This window comes from Rosa chinensis, chromosome 5 (genome assembly GCF_002994745.2).
Source record: "Rosa chinensis cultivar Old Blush chromosome 5, RchiOBHm-V2, whole genome shotgun sequence".
Classification (NCBI taxonomy): domain Eukaryota; kingdom Viridiplantae; phylum Streptophyta; class Magnoliopsida; order Rosales; family Rosaceae; genus Rosa; species Rosa chinensis.
The window spans coordinates 78,667,758-78,684,231 of record NC_037092.1 but is presented as its reverse complement, the minus strand read 5'-3'; the positions used below and the strand labels follow the sequence as shown (position 1 = coordinate 78,684,231).

At 38.6% G+C, this 16,474-nt stretch overlaps 2 long non-coding RNA genes across 2 annotated transcripts; both read left to right on the top strand.

The window, feature by feature from the left end:
• Positions 1–2,877: 2,877 nt before the first annotated feature.
• LOC112167899 lies at positions 2,878–4,451 on the top strand. The gene is made up of 2 exons (XR_002923996.2): positions 2,878–3,993; positions 4,078–4,451. It is a non-coding gene; the product is annotated as an uncharacterized LOC112167899 (long non-coding RNA).
• Positions 4,452–9,422: 4,971 nt separating this feature from the next.
• Positions 9,423–13,014, top strand: LOC112166545. The gene is made up of 2 exons (XR_002923316.2): positions 9,423–9,803; positions 12,640–13,014. It is a non-coding gene; the product is annotated as an uncharacterized LOC112166545 (long non-coding RNA).
• Positions 13,015–16,474: the final 3,460 nt, after the last annotated feature.

The following is a 16,474-nucleotide window of genomic DNA, read 5'->3' as shown; positions in this document are numbered from 1 at the left end:
TTAGCGTAAACCTTTTGGTAAGGGTTTTCGCTCGACTTCCCAATGGCTACGTTCACGAAGAGACACTGTTGTCGTCCCACTGGGCGTGCCAAAATGTTTGGCTCCAAAACTAGTTGGGGTGCAAACTGTCTCTTTTGAGAGCGAGTGTGCGGCCGTGCCAGCACCGTGGGGTGCAGTCGTTGGGGGAGTCCCTTGACCTGACTTCTTCTTCAAGCGCTTGTGGGCGAGGAGAGCACCAACCACGCCACAAGGTTCTTCTCTAGCCTTTCGAGAAAGGACTTCTTGCCTTAAGGATAAGGACTTTGGGTGTGATTTCTTCGCGTCACCGAATCGATACTCAACGTTGTAGGCTGAGCAGAGCAATCATTGGGAAGTTTGGAGAAAGCACGGGTTTTGCTAAAGCGTGACTTTAGCTTCGCTGGGTTGCGAGGGCGTCACCCTTGCTTCACAGGTCGTATCGGTGGCAGTGGTACTGGCAGTCGGCTCGCGGAGGGACTAGGACTGGAAGTACGGTAGCCGGATTGATCTGGTGATGCTGACAGTCGGCTCGCGGGGAGACTAGGACTGGCGCGCGGTCACCGGGTTTCAACGAGGTTGAAGGTTTGCTCCGGGGAGGCTTTGTAATCGCTAGGATTGATTGATTTGAGAGAGCTCCTTCTTTTGTCCTTGAAACCTAGTATTTATAACTAGGGTTTCTACTGTTCCTTGCTATAGAGGGATTATTGATTGAAGTTTCCTATTCAATCTCTGCTACTTGATTCCAATAAGATTTCGTTTTCCTTATGGATTACGGAATGGGCGAAGCTGTAACCCAAACCCAAGAAGGCTCATTTTTGGGCCGCAGGTATCGGCCCGCTATGCTAAATCCACTAAAGGATCTTGCCAAATTTACTTTTGGGCTCAAACAAGTTTGATGTTAGAGATTTTGTTAACCGTATCTTCAGGGGTGGATTCATGGTTCCTTAACTCAAGCGGGAAAAGAGATTTTAATCAAGCTAATTGCTGTGGCAGTTCCAGTGTATCTTATGATGTGCTTTCGGTTTCCCAAAACTCTTTGTCAACAAATCAATTGTGCTATAGCTCATTTTTGGTGGGGTAATAAGGATGATGCAGGTATCCATTGGATAAATTGGTCAAGTTTGGGACTTCCCAAATCTAAAGGAGGAATGGGTTTTCGTGACCTCTAAGATTTTAATCAAGCTCTTCTAGCTAAGTAGGATCCTTCTGCTCTTTGGGTTCGTGTTTCTTAAGGCTCATAATTTTCCTACATATATTGACTTTATTGCTAGACAAGGCTGTTCCCCTTGGCTCTGGTCAAGTCTTCTCCATAGTATGGAACATCTTTAGGTTAATGTTGCTTGGCAGATTGACAATGGAGTTAATATTCCAGTTTGGCTATCTAATTTGATTCCTCATCTCCATGATACTCAGGAAATGAAAGTCATTATTTTCTTTTGTTTGGTAACCACAAACTACGGAAATACTTTCCTGATAGAGGGGAAAGTAGGGGGGAAATCATTCCACTCAGACCCCATGAGATTGATTTTCCCTTCCCATTTTCCAACATTTATTACAAAAGTTTTGGACAACAATACCCTCTCTTGCATAAAAATTGGTGTACTTTTGAATTTTTATGATGTTGTTTTTATTTTAAAATACAAGGATATTATTGAAACATTGATACATTTTTACTTTCCTTTCCGGCACCAACCAAACACTGTAAAGGAAATCAAATGGTCTTTCCTGAATATTTTCCCTGCTTTACCAAACAGAGGAAAGGAAACTTGACATGAACTTTAGTTTTCCTTCTCCATGGGAAAGATAAGGGAATTGATTTCTCTTCCATGAACCAAATGAGACCTTACTTCTGTCCATTCCATTTCCCACTCATTCCTCGTTTTTTGTAAATTCTCAGCTTTGGAAACAGATTTGACCTTTTAAACATTTTCCTAAATTAATTTTTTTTTTTCTGGAGAAACTGTTTCCAATTTTATTGCTACTAATTAAGCCAATTTGCTTCGTAGAAAATTGTCTAATACTGACTCTTGATTAATTGCTGCATAAGTGTATAGTGGATTAAGCTATATATATAGCTAGAAGTGGTTAAAAATAAAAATAAAAAGATAGCGAAAAACCTTATTAATTTTTGGAAGAATATATTGTACCATTGCAGTAGTGAATGTATCCATCATTCCATCTTTTGTTGGATGTGCATTTGCCAAGAGAAGCAAATAGCGATTGTCCGATATCAAATAATTAATATTTGGGCTTCTCTGGAATAATTTAAATGGGCCGCATTAGCCTCATCATAGATTCTCTGAACAGTAAATCAGATAGGACCAAACCCTGTTTTTGGGGGCATTAACCATAATAACAATCATTTGTTTTAAAAAAAAAAGACTCTTTAACAATCACAATCAAATAGGGACCTTTTTCTGATAAAAAAAAAAAGAAAAAGGTCATTTCTGTTTAAGGATATCTCTATTTGTGTTTAGCCCAAACTCTAGGTTACTTGACCTAGTGGTAATAAGGTTTAATTAGAAGAATCTAGAGATTATCTTTCCTTGTATGATTCTAACTCTATGCATTGTAATCCTCTATATAAAGAGGCCCCTATTATCAATGAGAATACACAGCGATTATCTCTCAATTTCTGATTCCCTACAACACGTTATCAGCACGAGCCCTAACCCTAGTTTCAAGAAGCCAAAAACCCAAAAATCGTTTTTCCATTCGCTGCCATTCGCCTTGCAGCTCTCCTGCGCCCCCATGCGCATGTTCCTGCTGCAAGCCTCTGCCACTACTAGCCTACGTACAAGTTCAATCGCTTGCCTTTTGTCACACCCTAACCCGGAAAACTGCCAATTTTTTTTTTTTTTTCAGAGTAAGGGTGTGAATAGCTTTTAATTGTCAAAGATAAGAGACACTTTGGCAAATAAAAACTATATTGAAAAAAAATGAGAATCAGAGGTGACTTGTGGTTGAACTCTTTATTACAAAAGTAAGTTCTTACAAGAAAAACCAAAGCAAGCTTATAAAATAAGCTTTATTATACAAACATAAACCAAAACAGTAAACTAAAAATTTATTTCTCCTTCTCCTACTTCCAGATTTCCAGAAATTAAATTCTAACCCCCAAGAGCATGATCTGCACAATATCATAAAAGGGGTGAGCTTAAAGCTCAGTAGAGCAAACCTCAAACATATAATTAGTGATGATGCAATACAGAAAATAACTTCTTATACTCTGATTGTTAGTAATCTTGTACTAATCTCGGTCACCAGTGTCTTCTTGCCAAACATTAGATCGTTTTATCAATAATAATTGAAGGGGCTTCTCTCCCCAAGTGTATATACCATTGGCTGACTTTGCTGGTCCCTTACGAGTATTAGACTCAACTACACAACCATTTTTACTCTTTCTTCAAGCTAGGATTAGATAAAACAACATGATAATGAACTAAACAAATATTTTACACAACATAAACAATCTGATCAGTAGCAAATATCACTCAAAATCACATCAATAGACTGATATAATCAAACTTGAGGTTCCCCAAAACTTCCCCTACCTTAAACCTGGTTTAGTAAAGCTGAGGCTTTGTTTCCAAACCTCTCAAAGCTTGTTTTCTGGACTTTGCTAACTCTAGAGTCTCTAAATTGTTTTCTGCTATGTTTTCTCACTTGTGTTTCTTACTGCAGGTAAAGGCCTTTTTATACTAGAAGATGAAATCATGAGAACCTATATGTAGACTAGCCACCTCCTGCTTAGCTCAGTCAGTTAGATAAACATTAAGAGCAGCTTATTGCCACCTCCTGCTTAGAAAAAACATCTGAAAGTTACCCCAAACTGCCAGCTCCTGCTTTGAGCTTGTTGCCCAAGTTTTAAGCTGCTCTAAGAGCAGCCACTTGCTGGACACACTTAACTTTATGCCTGCAGGTTCTTACTTGTGGTTAGAAGTGTGTATACATGTGTTTCTAATAAGCTACTAGGTGACTCAGCAGTTAAATAAAACAAATAACATTCCAGATTTTTTTTTCTTCTTCTTCTAATGTGTTTTTGTGCATGTGTTGCAGGTTTTAATAGAACTTCTAGCTAAAGAAAAATCAAGAAGAAGGAGCATAATAAGCTAAGCATTTGCTGGAAATTTTGGTACACTTGCAAGAAGTAATAGCAGCAAATCAAGGAAGCTATAATTTCAAAACATAAATAAGAAATTGATGTATTGTGCCATTTGGAAACATGTATTAATGTAAATATAGTACTTGTAGCTATCTATGTAACCTTTATTGAAACCTAAGCACAAGTTGTATTTTTTCTTTTCTTTTCTTTTTGACAAAGAAAGTAAACAGGTAAATGTTTGCTTTTGTTTGTAAGAAACACTTGTGTTCTACTCTAGCATTTTGTTAACAAAAGCTAGTTGGTTTTATAAAAAAAAAATAAACCAAAATCAGCAGGGATCAAACAATTCATCATTCATGACCCCATACACAAATCTAGACCCTCTATATTTGATCATTCTTTTGCCAAAACAAATAAGTATATAGCTATAATTAGTTTAGAAGTAGAGTAAACTAGACTAATTAACTTAAATAGAGTTCAAGTCTTCACAATCTATCCTCCTAAAAAAAAAATTCGTCCTCGAAATTTAGATCATACCGGGATTTAGAAGAGTTCAGGGTATTTCTTGCGTAGTTCAGTCTCTAGTTCCCATGTGGCTTCCTCTATATTCCCATGTTTCCAAAGTACTTTGACCAATGGAATAGTCTTTGTTCGAAGTACTTGCTCTTTATGATCCAATATTCGTATTGGTCTATTCTCAAATGATAATTCTTCATCTAACTCAAGTTCACTCCAATTCAAAATATGGGATGGGTCTGGATGATACTTTCGAAGCATAGAGACATGAAACACATCATGAATGCCTGAAAGTTGAGGGGGTAATGCCAACTTGTAAGCTACTTCTCCGATCCTTTCTAGAATTTCAAAAGGTCCAATAAACCTTGGTGATAGCTTTCCGGACTGTCCAAATCTTTTGATTCCCTTGCGAGGTGATACCTTCAGAAATACATGATCACCAATACTAAATTCCAACGGCCTCCTTCTCCGATCCGCATAACTCTTTTGTCTACTTTGGGAAGTTAACAAACGTTGCTTGATCAATTTTATCTTTTCGGTGGTCTCTTGCACCAAATCGGGTCCTAATAAAATTGTTTCACCTACTTCCGTCCAACATAAAGGTGATCTACAAGGCCTTCCATATAATGCTTCATAAGGTGCCATTCCTATACTTGATTGAAAACTGTTGTTGTATGCAAATTCTGCCAATGGTAGATGATCTTCCCAACTTCCATGAAAATCTAGGACACATGACCGTAGCATATCTTCCAAAATTTGAATGGTCCTTTCTGACTGGCCGTTAGTCTGAGGATGAAATGCAGTACTAAAGTGCAACTCAGTTCTGAGTGCATTTTGTAAGCTTTCCCAAAGTTGTGAGGTGAACTTGGAATCTCTATCAGATGTGATTGAAATAGGAGTCTCATGTAGTCTCACTATCTCATTTATATATAGCTTAGCAAGTGTCTCTGTAGAATCTGTCATCTTAATTGGTATAAAATGTGCAGACTTAGTCAGTCGATCCACAATCACCCATATGGCATCCCGACTTCTCTGAGAACGTGGTAACCCAGTCACAAAATCCATGGTGATGTGATCCCATTTCCACTCAGCTACTGGTAGTGGTTGAAGTGTTCCTGCTGGTTTTTGATGTTCCGCTTTAACTTGTTGACATATAAGACATTTTTCCACAAAAATAGCAATGTCCTTCTTCATACTACTCCACCAAAATTGACGACGTAAGTCATGATACATCTTTGTGCCTCCTGGATGAATAGTATATGTTGTATGATGACCTTCACGAAGCACTTGATTTCTCAATTCCAAGATTTCAGGTACAAATAATCTTCCCCAATATCTTAGACCTTTGTCTTCTTTAAGAGTCCATCCTTCCGGTCCATTTCCTTTTACAATTTGTTCTCGAATGGATTTAGATGTAGCATCATTTTGTTGACCTTCAATGATGGTTGTCATCAAGATTGGTCTTGTAGCTAAATTATAAATGAAAGTAATACCCTTTCGCGTGTGTACGAACAATTCGTACTCGCAAATTGGTTCAATCATTTTCCACTTTTGAATTTGTAGTCCTGCCACAAGTCTTTTCCTACTAAGAGCATCTGCTACTGCATTGGCTTTTCCAGGATGATAATGTAATCCAAAGTCATAATCCTCCAAATACTCCATCCAACGTCGTTGTCTTAAGTTAAGTTCTTTCTGAGTGAAAAGATATTTCAAACTTTTATGATCAGAGTAAAGCTCAAATCTTTCACCATAAAGATAGTGTCGCCAAGTCTTCAAAGCATGAACAATAGCTGCTAATTCCAAATCATGCGTTGGATAATTCCTCTCATGAGTCTTTAGTTGACGAGAAGCATATGCCACTACTCTATCAGATTGCATTAATACACATCCCAATCCGCATAATGATGCATCGGTGTATACTACATACCCTACACCATGTTTAGGAATGATTAACACTGGAGCAGTAGTCAAACAAGTCTTCAACTCTTGGAATGATTCTTCACATGCATTGGTCCAAATAAATGGAACTCCTTTTTGTGTTAGCTTCGTCATTGGAGCAGCCAAGCGAGAAAAATTCTTTATAAATCTTCTATAGTATCCTGCTAAGCCTAAAAAACTTCTTATCTCTGAGACATTCTTTGGTTGACTCCAATTTTGTACCGCCTCAACCTTGGAAGAATCCACTGCAATGCCTTCATTTGAAATCACATGTCCTAAGAACTTCACTTCAGTTAACCAGAATTCACATTTGCTAAACTTAGCAAATAATTGATGTTCCTTCAATGTCTGTAAAATGGTAGATAAGTGTTCTGCATGCTCTGCTTGGGATCTTGAATAGATGAGGATGTCATCAATGAACACAATTACAAATTGATCCAAGTAAGGTCGAAATATTCGGTTCATTAAATCCATGAATGCCGCGGGAGCATTTGTTAAACCGAAAGGCATGACCAAAAACTCATAGTGTCCATATCTGGATCTGAAAGCTGTCTTTTGTATGTCTTCTGCTTTTACTCGAAGCTGGTGATACCCAGAACGAAGATCAATCTTTGAGAAAAATTGGGAACCTTTTAACTGATCAAAGAGGTCGTCGATCCTCGGAAGTGGGTACCTATTTTTCACAGTAACTCTGTTTAATTGACGATAGTCAATGCACATTCTAAGAGTCCCATCTTTCTTCTTCACAAACAGAGTGGGTGCTCCCCAAGGCGAGGCACTCGGTCGAATAAAGCCCTTACTCTGTAGCTCCTCAATTTGTAATTTCAATTCCTTCAATTCTCTTGGAGCCATGCGATATGGAGGTATTGAAACAGGTGTTGTGCCGGGATAAACTTCAATGGAAAATTCCACTTCCCGTTCCGGTGGTAATCTGAACAGATCTTCTGGAAATACGTCAACAAAGTCTTTAACCACTGGGATGAGGTCTATTGTGGTCGTAGTGATCTCCTCACTCCACAAGTGCGCAATCATCCTTAAATAACCACAACTTCTAGTGTCAAAGAGTAATTCAGGTCTAATCATGTCCTTATCTCCCTGAAACGTAAATGTCTCACCTTCACAGGTACGTAATGTTACCCTCTTTCTACCACAATCAAAGATTGCTTGGTATTTTGCGAGCCAATCCATTCCCAATATAACATCATATTCTAACATTTCCATCATCATCAAATCACAGATAAGAATATGATTGGAAATCTCTATTATGCAAGATCGACATATTTTATCCACTTTTATGCTACCACCCCAGGGAGATCCAATTATAAAAGATGACTTCATGAATTCAGACTCTAGTTCAAGGATGGACGCAAAAGACGTAGATATGAAAGAGTGTGTTGCACCAGGATCAAATAATACCCAAGCACAAGTGTTAAATACTAGGAGTGTACCTTCAACCACCGCATTATAAGTTTGATCTATCACTTGGCCTACAGCATATACTTGACCTTGATTGAGTTGTCTTGGTCTCTGTCCTCCAACAGGTGCCTTAGGTCTATTTGGTGCAGATGATCCACCTTGTCGTTGTACTTGTTGCCCAGTGGGTGGTCTCTGCCAGTTCTGTTGAGGTTGAAACGGAGCATGTTGCTGCACAGGTCGGAACTGAGGTTGCTGCATTAGTGGTGCATGATATGCTTGATTCTGTGGGCAATGTTTCTGAACATGTCCCCTTTGCCCACAATGATAACAACTTCGTGTATCTTGGAGCATCCTAAATGGTTTTTGTTGCCGAAATTGAGAGTTACCAAAATTTTGGCGCTTGTTGTTTCTTTGTCCTCCATTTGGTTGTCGAGTCTCCTAGATTCTCTTAGTCTCATTGAGATTCTGTTCAGCTATAAGCGCTCGGTCCACCACCTCGGCATACCTTTCCAGCTTAAGAATTGACAACTTTTCCTTAATAGTAGGCCTCAGACCATCCTGAAATCGTTTTGCTTTGGTAAGTTCAGTTGAAATCATGGTTGGTGCAAATCGCATAAGTTCTTCAAACTTAGCCTGGTATTCAGCCACAGATAGGTCACGCTGAAGAAGATTTATAAATTCTCGAACTTTCATTCCTCTCACAGTGTCTGGAAAATATTTTTCCAAGAAAATGTTCTCAAATGCCGACCAGGTGGTGATTTCAGTGTTTGGCATGCTTAAGATCGATTCCCACCAATGATATGCTTGTCCTTCCAGATAAGTACAAGCGATAATCACTTTCAAATCTTCAGGAACTCTTTGGTTATTCATACTCCTTGTAATCTGACGTAGCCATTCCTCGGCCATCATTGGATCCATTATACCTTTAAACACTGGTGGTCGAGATTTCCTAAATTCTCCTTGAATCCTCATGACTCGACTTCCAGTATCTTCTTGGTGGTTATTATTTCCTCCCCTAATGACATTTGCCATATCTTGAATGGCAGCTATAACTGCAGAGTTGCTATCTTCATGTTGTTCTTCCATCTCAGCTATCTTAACTCAAGAAAATTGAGATCGCTTAGTATTCTAATAATAAACTTAATTTTACATCTAAACGAAAATAAGCAAATATTTCATAACCAAGTGCATACATAATAATAAGATGTCTGGTATTATAAAGCATGACAAAATTATTTAACCGACCAACTTATAAGTATGCTCCGTGAAAATATATCTATATATATATATATATATATATATATATTGAGCTACCAATAAATAACTTAGAAGAAAAAAATATATACTAACCAAGGTAATATTCAATTTATGTAGTATAATTGTCATCCAAAAACAATTGTAGTTGCTAAAGGAAAGGTCACGGCCAGCTGTTAAAAATATAAGGCATAAAGAATAAAATCAAAGATAATGGAAACAGCTTTGTCTAGGTTAGGTATAAGGAAAGGATAGATCTACTCCCGACCTCCCCTTCTCTTTGGTCAAACCCAAAAACTGGCCACAGCAATTTCCTACCCTTTTTAACTCTAGAATTCGATTCTTGCCCAGAATTCTTGCATCTTTTTACCCATTGAGAGTTACCTAATCGCTTACCCAGACAATTTCTCCACCAAATTGATGAACAAAAGGTCAAAGACGATGGAGGAGAGGCTCCAATCCAGGGTTCCTACGATACTGCCATACTTGTCGTCGTTAACGCCTACCGGAGCTTCCACCCAAGACATGCATCCTCTCAGAATGCCGATAGCTTCTGGTAATCTTTCTTCTTCATGGTTTTGAAATTTCTTTTTGGTTAATAGTCATGTTATCTCTCTTGATTTAAATACTAGTGCAAGAAAAATTGTAGGAAGAACTAGTCAAGTATTACCGAATTCATATGCAAATCAATATGGCTAGCTACTTTCACAATGATACAACTATCTGAAAATAAAGTCTGAAAATGGTATACTTTGTTGGAAAGTTAAGAATGTTTATGTTCAGTTTGTGAACAAGTCTGAATAAGGGAAACTATCAAAAACAAACGAAACAAACAGAAACATAGTATGAATTTGAAGAATTTCCTGATGCAGACCCTCAACTTCGAAAAATCATAACTTACTCTAGAAAACTGCTTTTCATGAGATTTCAATTTTAAAATGATCTTTTAGATGTCTATTTAAACTTTCATGAAGACACCAAGTTCAAATATCCAGCCAAAATGTACAGTTTTTTGTAAGAAGATAACTGGGTCAAAAAACTACAGAATGCAGAATTCGGTCTTTTAGCCTTGAAATTAACCACTGAATCTTAAAAGAAATTGTATGAAATTATATAGATATTAGGCCTAAAGTATAAGCTTTCAACACATGCAAATGGTTTTTGAAATGAAGGTCTAGATCAAAAGGCTATGGTTGCTCAAAGTTGACTAAATACATAGTGTAAATACAGTAGAAACCTTTTTTTTTTTTTTTTTTTTTTTTTTTTTTTTTTTTTTGACATGAAGCTGCCTTGCAAACATATATTTCTACTTACTCAAAAAAAAAAAAATACTTATAGGACTTGTAGGAAAACTAACATACCATTAGTACATATTGTTCTTATCATGCTTATACAAACATTAAAGCTTTAAACTTCCAACAGAAATAAACAAAGAGTCAGCTCCCCCTTTTATTCTATTTACACTACCTCCCTCCAGACTTCTACTTCATAGGTTCTCCATTAGTTAACGGTGTGGTATAGCCGGAGTTTCATTCAAAGGGGGTGGGTAGTTTGTTGAGTTCACTGACTCAGAATGGAGGAATAAATCTGGTAGGTTGGCTCCAGCATAAATTCTAGCTATAGGGATTGGTATTGGCACAGCAATGTTTGGTGCAGCCCCATTTGGTACATGCACTTGAGGTGCACGTAATATATTCTCCCTCACCATGTTCCTTGTATAGCGATAATCAGCCTCATTTTCCTCCAGGTTCATTGCTCCAACAACAATGTCAAAGTGAGCTCTTAATCGATACCGCACCAACTCTCTTTGTGCTTCTGCAGTAAAACGCTGCCTTGTAGTACTAACTTGGTGAACCATGGATGCCAAAAAGTTTCTAGAGTCCACAGCTATGGCCACCTCATATGCCCCCAAGTTTAAAGGTCTTGCCCCTTGGGGTCCGATGTGGAATCCTCCCCAACTGTCCATACTCTCTGAAGGTTCCATCTAATTCAAGAAACTTGCAGCTTCAGTTAAGAAAATAAATTTATAACACCATATACCCAAAATCATCCTATCCCAAAAAAAAAAATTTCAAGATCTGTTGCTGTAGGTATAAAGATCAGTTCCTATTCTTAGTCTTATGACCTGGTAAACACTAGGCTCTGATACCACTTTGTCACACCCTAACCCGGAAAACTGCCAATTTTTTTTTTTTCAGAGTAAGGGTGTGAATAGCTTTTAATTGTCAAAGATAAGAGACACTTTGGCAAATAAAAACTATATTGAAAAAAAATGAGAATCAGAGGTGACTTGTGGTTGAACTCTTTATTACAAAAGTAAGTTCTTACAAGAAAAACCAAAGCAAGCTTATAAAATAAGCTTTATTATACAAACATAAACCAAAACAGTAAACTAAAAATTTATTTCTCCTTCTCCTACTTCCAGATTTCCAGAAATTAAATTCTAACCCCCAAGAGCATGATCTGCACAATATCATAAAAGGGGTGAGCTTAAAGCTCAGTAGAGCAAACCTCAAACATATAATTAGTGATGATGCAATACAGAAAATAACTTCTTATACTCTGATTGTTAGTAATCTTGTACTAATCTCGGTCACCAGTGTCTTCTTGCCAAACATTAGATCGTTTTATCAATAATAATTGAAGGGGCTTCTCTCCCCAAGTGTATATACCATTGGCTGACTTTGCTGGTCCCTTACGAGTATTAGACTCAACTACACAACCATTTTTACTCTTTCTTCAAGCTAGGATTAGATAAAACAACATGATAATGAACTAAACAAATATTTTACACAACATAAACAATCTGATCAGTAGCAAATATCACTCAAAATCACATCAATAGACTGATATAATCAAACTTGAGGTTCCCCAAAACTTCCCCTACCTTAAACCTGGTTTAGTAAAGCTGAGGCTTTGTTTCCAAACCTCTCAAAGCTTGTTTTCTGGACTTTGCTAACTCTAGAGTCTCTAAATTGTTTTCTGCTATGTTTTCTCACTTGTGTTTCTTACTGCAGGTAAAGGCCTTTTTATACTAGAAGATGAAATCATGAGAACCTATATGTAGACTAGCCACCTCCTGCTTAGCTCAGTCAGTTAGATAAACATTAAGAGCAGCTTATTGCCACCTCCTGCTTAGAAAAAACATCTGAAAGTTACCCCAAACTGCCAGCTCCTGCTTTGAGCTTGTTGCCCAAGTTTTAAGCTGCTCTAAGAGCAGCCACTTGCTGGACACACTTAACTTTATGCCTGCAGGTTCTTACTTGTGGTTAGAAGTGTGTATACATGTGTTTCTAATAAGCTACTAGGTGACTCAGCAGTTAAATAAAACAAATAACATTCCAGATTTTTTTTTCTTCTTCTTCTAATGTGTTTTTGTGCATGTGTTGCAGGTTTTAATAGAACTTCTAGCTAAAGAAAAATCAAGAAGAAGGAGCATAATAAGCTAAGCATTTGCTGGAAATTTTGGTACACTTGCAAGAAGTAATAGCAGCAAATCAAGGAAGCTATAATTTCAAAACATAAATAAGAAATTGATGTATTGTGCCATTTGGAAACATGTATTAATGTAAATATAGTACTTGTAGCTATCTATGTAACCTTTATTGAAACCTAAGCACAAGTTGTATTTTTTTCTTTTCTTTTCTTTTTGACAAAGAAAGTAAACAGGTAAATGTTTGCTTTTGTTTGTAAGAAACACTTGTGTTCTACTCTAGCATTTTGTTAACAAAAGCTAGTTGGTTTTATAAAAAAAAAATAAACCAAAATCAGCAGGGATCAAACAATTCATCATTCATGACCCCATACACAAATCTAGACCCTCTATATTTGATCATTCTTTTGCCAAAACAAATAAGTATATAGCTATAATTAGTTTAGAAGTAGAGTAAACTAGACTAATTAACTTAAATAGAGTTCAAGTCTTCACACCTTTGCAGCACCGCATCCACCTAGCACCTGCTTCGCCATCTGCCTCAACCAGGATTGTAAACCAGTTTCAATCCTAGCTTAAGATCGAAGTTCGACTGCAATCCTACGTCAAAAAATCACCTGCAAAATCGAAAATCCCTCACTAGCCCGCGCTAGCCTCGCCTGCTCCTAGCTCGCGCTAGCCTCGCCGTCGCTGCAGCCTTGCCTCGCGTGCGCCCCTGCGCCACACGCCCCTTGCGTTCGTCACAGACCCTCTAGCGAGTAGCCCACAGCGCCTGCCCAGCACGCACCTACCCATAGCAGCCCATCACGCAGTTAACCTCGCCATCGACAGAGCCCTCGCCCTCGTCTGCCAGTGCCTGCAACTAGGATTAATTGCAGTCTGCAATCCTATAACAAGGATGGAAACCACGCTGCAATCCTACAAATTGGTTCGCCTACACTAGGACTGAAGTTCGTCTGCAATCCTACAACGAGGATTGAATACGCTCTGCAATCCTAAGAGGTATGGTTTACTAAAGGTTCCTGTTTTTGAAGTTTTCCTCTTTTTCTCTTCTTTTTCTCGGGGACTTGCAACCTCCCTTCTTCTACCCCCCTTTCTTCATTATAGGGGAGACCAAATTAAGCCGAACTGTGGGGGTTCGTGCTCACTCCAAGCTTAGAGCTTGTTGAGATCTCCAAACTTAGAGTTTGTAGAGAATTTATGATTGACCACTTACATCATTGTTTCGATCTAATCCAATATCTCTTGGAATCCAATTTTTTGGAAGCTACTACGCCCGGAAATTCCTAATTTCTTGAAAGCGATTACGCTTAGAAATTTCATATGTTTTCGTGGTAGCCTATTTCGCTCCGAAACTAACCATAATTTCTTGTTCTCTTTCAGGATGAGTAGCCTGAACAAATTGGACTTTGCTCCATTGGGAACAACTGGCTCTGAATATCACAGGTGGGTTCGTGATATCCGCCAGCATCTCAAGGCCGATGGAATCTTGGATACGATTCTCGAGCCTAGCCAGGACGTGCTAACTGTTGAGCAAGCTCAGGCTTTGGAAGCAAATAGAGCGGCCTTAGAGGCAAATAAGGCGAAAGCCATCATCCTAATGACTCGTCATATGGATGATTCACTCCAGTACGAGTGTATAGATGAAGAAGACCCCAGAAGGCTGTGGGTCTCACTCGAAGAAAGATTTGGCAACGTCCGTGACTCCTTGCTTCCTGACCTAGAAGTGAGATGGCATAGCCTCCGCTTTTGTGATTTCAAGTCAGTTCTTGACTATAACTCGGAAGCACTTAGCATTAAATCCTTAATGGAATTCTGTGGTAAAGAGATCACAGATGCGATGTTGATTGAGAAGACTCTCTCTACCTTCCCTGTCTCTGCATTGATGGTTGCTAAGAACTATCTAATCGATGTTAATGCAAGACGAATCACAAGGTTTCATGAGCTCATTGGAGCTATGAATGTCGCTGAAAAGCATGACAATATCCTTGTGAAGAACTATAATTCGAGATCCATGGAAACATAGCATATTCCGGAATCCGATTATAGTCGCACCTCTAAGAGAGGGCGCCAAGAGCGAAACCCTAATCTCAGGTATACTTCTGGACATTCTGATCCATATAATCGCTACTTGGGAAGGTAACCGCCAAAATAGGCGAACAAGGAACCGAAGAGGTAAACGTGGAAAGAGAGAGGGAGGCAACGCCTCTGGCCATGTTGGTGGCGCCACCAACACTAAGAGCCATCTAAATGACGCTTTCAAAGCGCCTCAATCAATGAAGTTCGAGCAAAGAGATGTATGTTCTCGATGTGGAGTGTCTGATCATTGGGCACACATTTGTAGAGCTCGTGAAGAACTTGTCACCGCCTATAAAGCATATTGTGAAGCAAGAGAAGCTCACTATGTGGAACAAGAAGAACAAGAAGATGATCTAAAGTGAAGGGTTGAAGACTACAAATCTGGCTGAGATCAATAGATCGCCAATTCTATTTAAGTCTTTATTTTTCCAAGAGGTGTAATAGGCAATTACCATATACTTTGTAGTAAATGCCAATGGTTTAGTCTTTCTTCAAAGTAGGCTCACCCAAAGTAAGTGTGATGTCTAGGAAGGTTCTGAGATTAGTGGTACTTAAGCGAGCCTTGCTCCACCGACATCTCTCTACTCATCTGGTCACATTTATTTTGGAATTACCGAAAGAAGTTAGACGACTACCATTGTTTTGCATTAGCTAGCATTTGGATTAAATTCTCCTAATGGTTAAGAGACAATGATGTACTCTGTTGGCTTATGAATAAAATTTCGAGTTCTTTTCATTATGACTCAATTTTGATTCTGAGCATATGACTTTGTGACTACGATGGCTGGGCCATCAGTATTAATTCAAGGACATGGAATAGCCCAAGTTCCACTTGCCAAATGGCACCTTGATTACAGCTGTCACAGAAACTCTCTACGCTCTTAGGGCAAATCGTACCCTATGAATAGCCAACGAATTCCATGCGAAAATGCATGTAGAGAATTGCAATGAGTTCCTTTGCAATACCTCTAATGATTGCGAATAAAGACGCATCTTAGAGAAGTTTATGTGTCTCTCTAGTGGACTCTATGTCACTATTCGAGCTATTAATCCAATAAAAGTTATGAGAGAAGATCTCTTGGATAGGATAGGTCATCCTGGTCATCCTGGTCACTAAACACATATTGACTTTGTCACGACAGGATAGGTCATCCTGGTCATGATATGATGATCCGTGTACCAAAGACTTCACATGGACATCCTTTCTCTCGAGCGAAATGAAGCATGAATCAAAAGTTGATTCCTGGACTAAGTGTGACCGAAGCTGCTGCCTAGGGCACTGCCTCCGTCCACCGCCAGCCTTCCCTATCCATGACGCCATGGATGGCGACCATCATTGTGATGGTGCCCTCGGTGATGCGGCAATCACCAACTTGCTTCGAATAGCGTTTAAGACGCTTAGGCCCAACCAAAATTTTCATTGGTTGCTTCTAAAGCCTCTCACTCGTTTTACAAAGCCCATTCCTTGTGCAAAAGATAAATTTTCATTGGTGCAAAAGATAAATTTTTCTTGTGGCACACAAAATGTGCGCGGTAAAAAATATTTTTTCCACGTCGTAAAACACTCTTTTGCACGCAATGAAAAATACATTACAACTTTAATTGTGTGCCGTAAAAAACCATTTTACGTGTCATAAAAGACCATTTTGCTTGTCGTAAAAGGCCATTTTGCGTGTCATAAAAGATGTCTTCATTCACTATTCTAATAGACAATA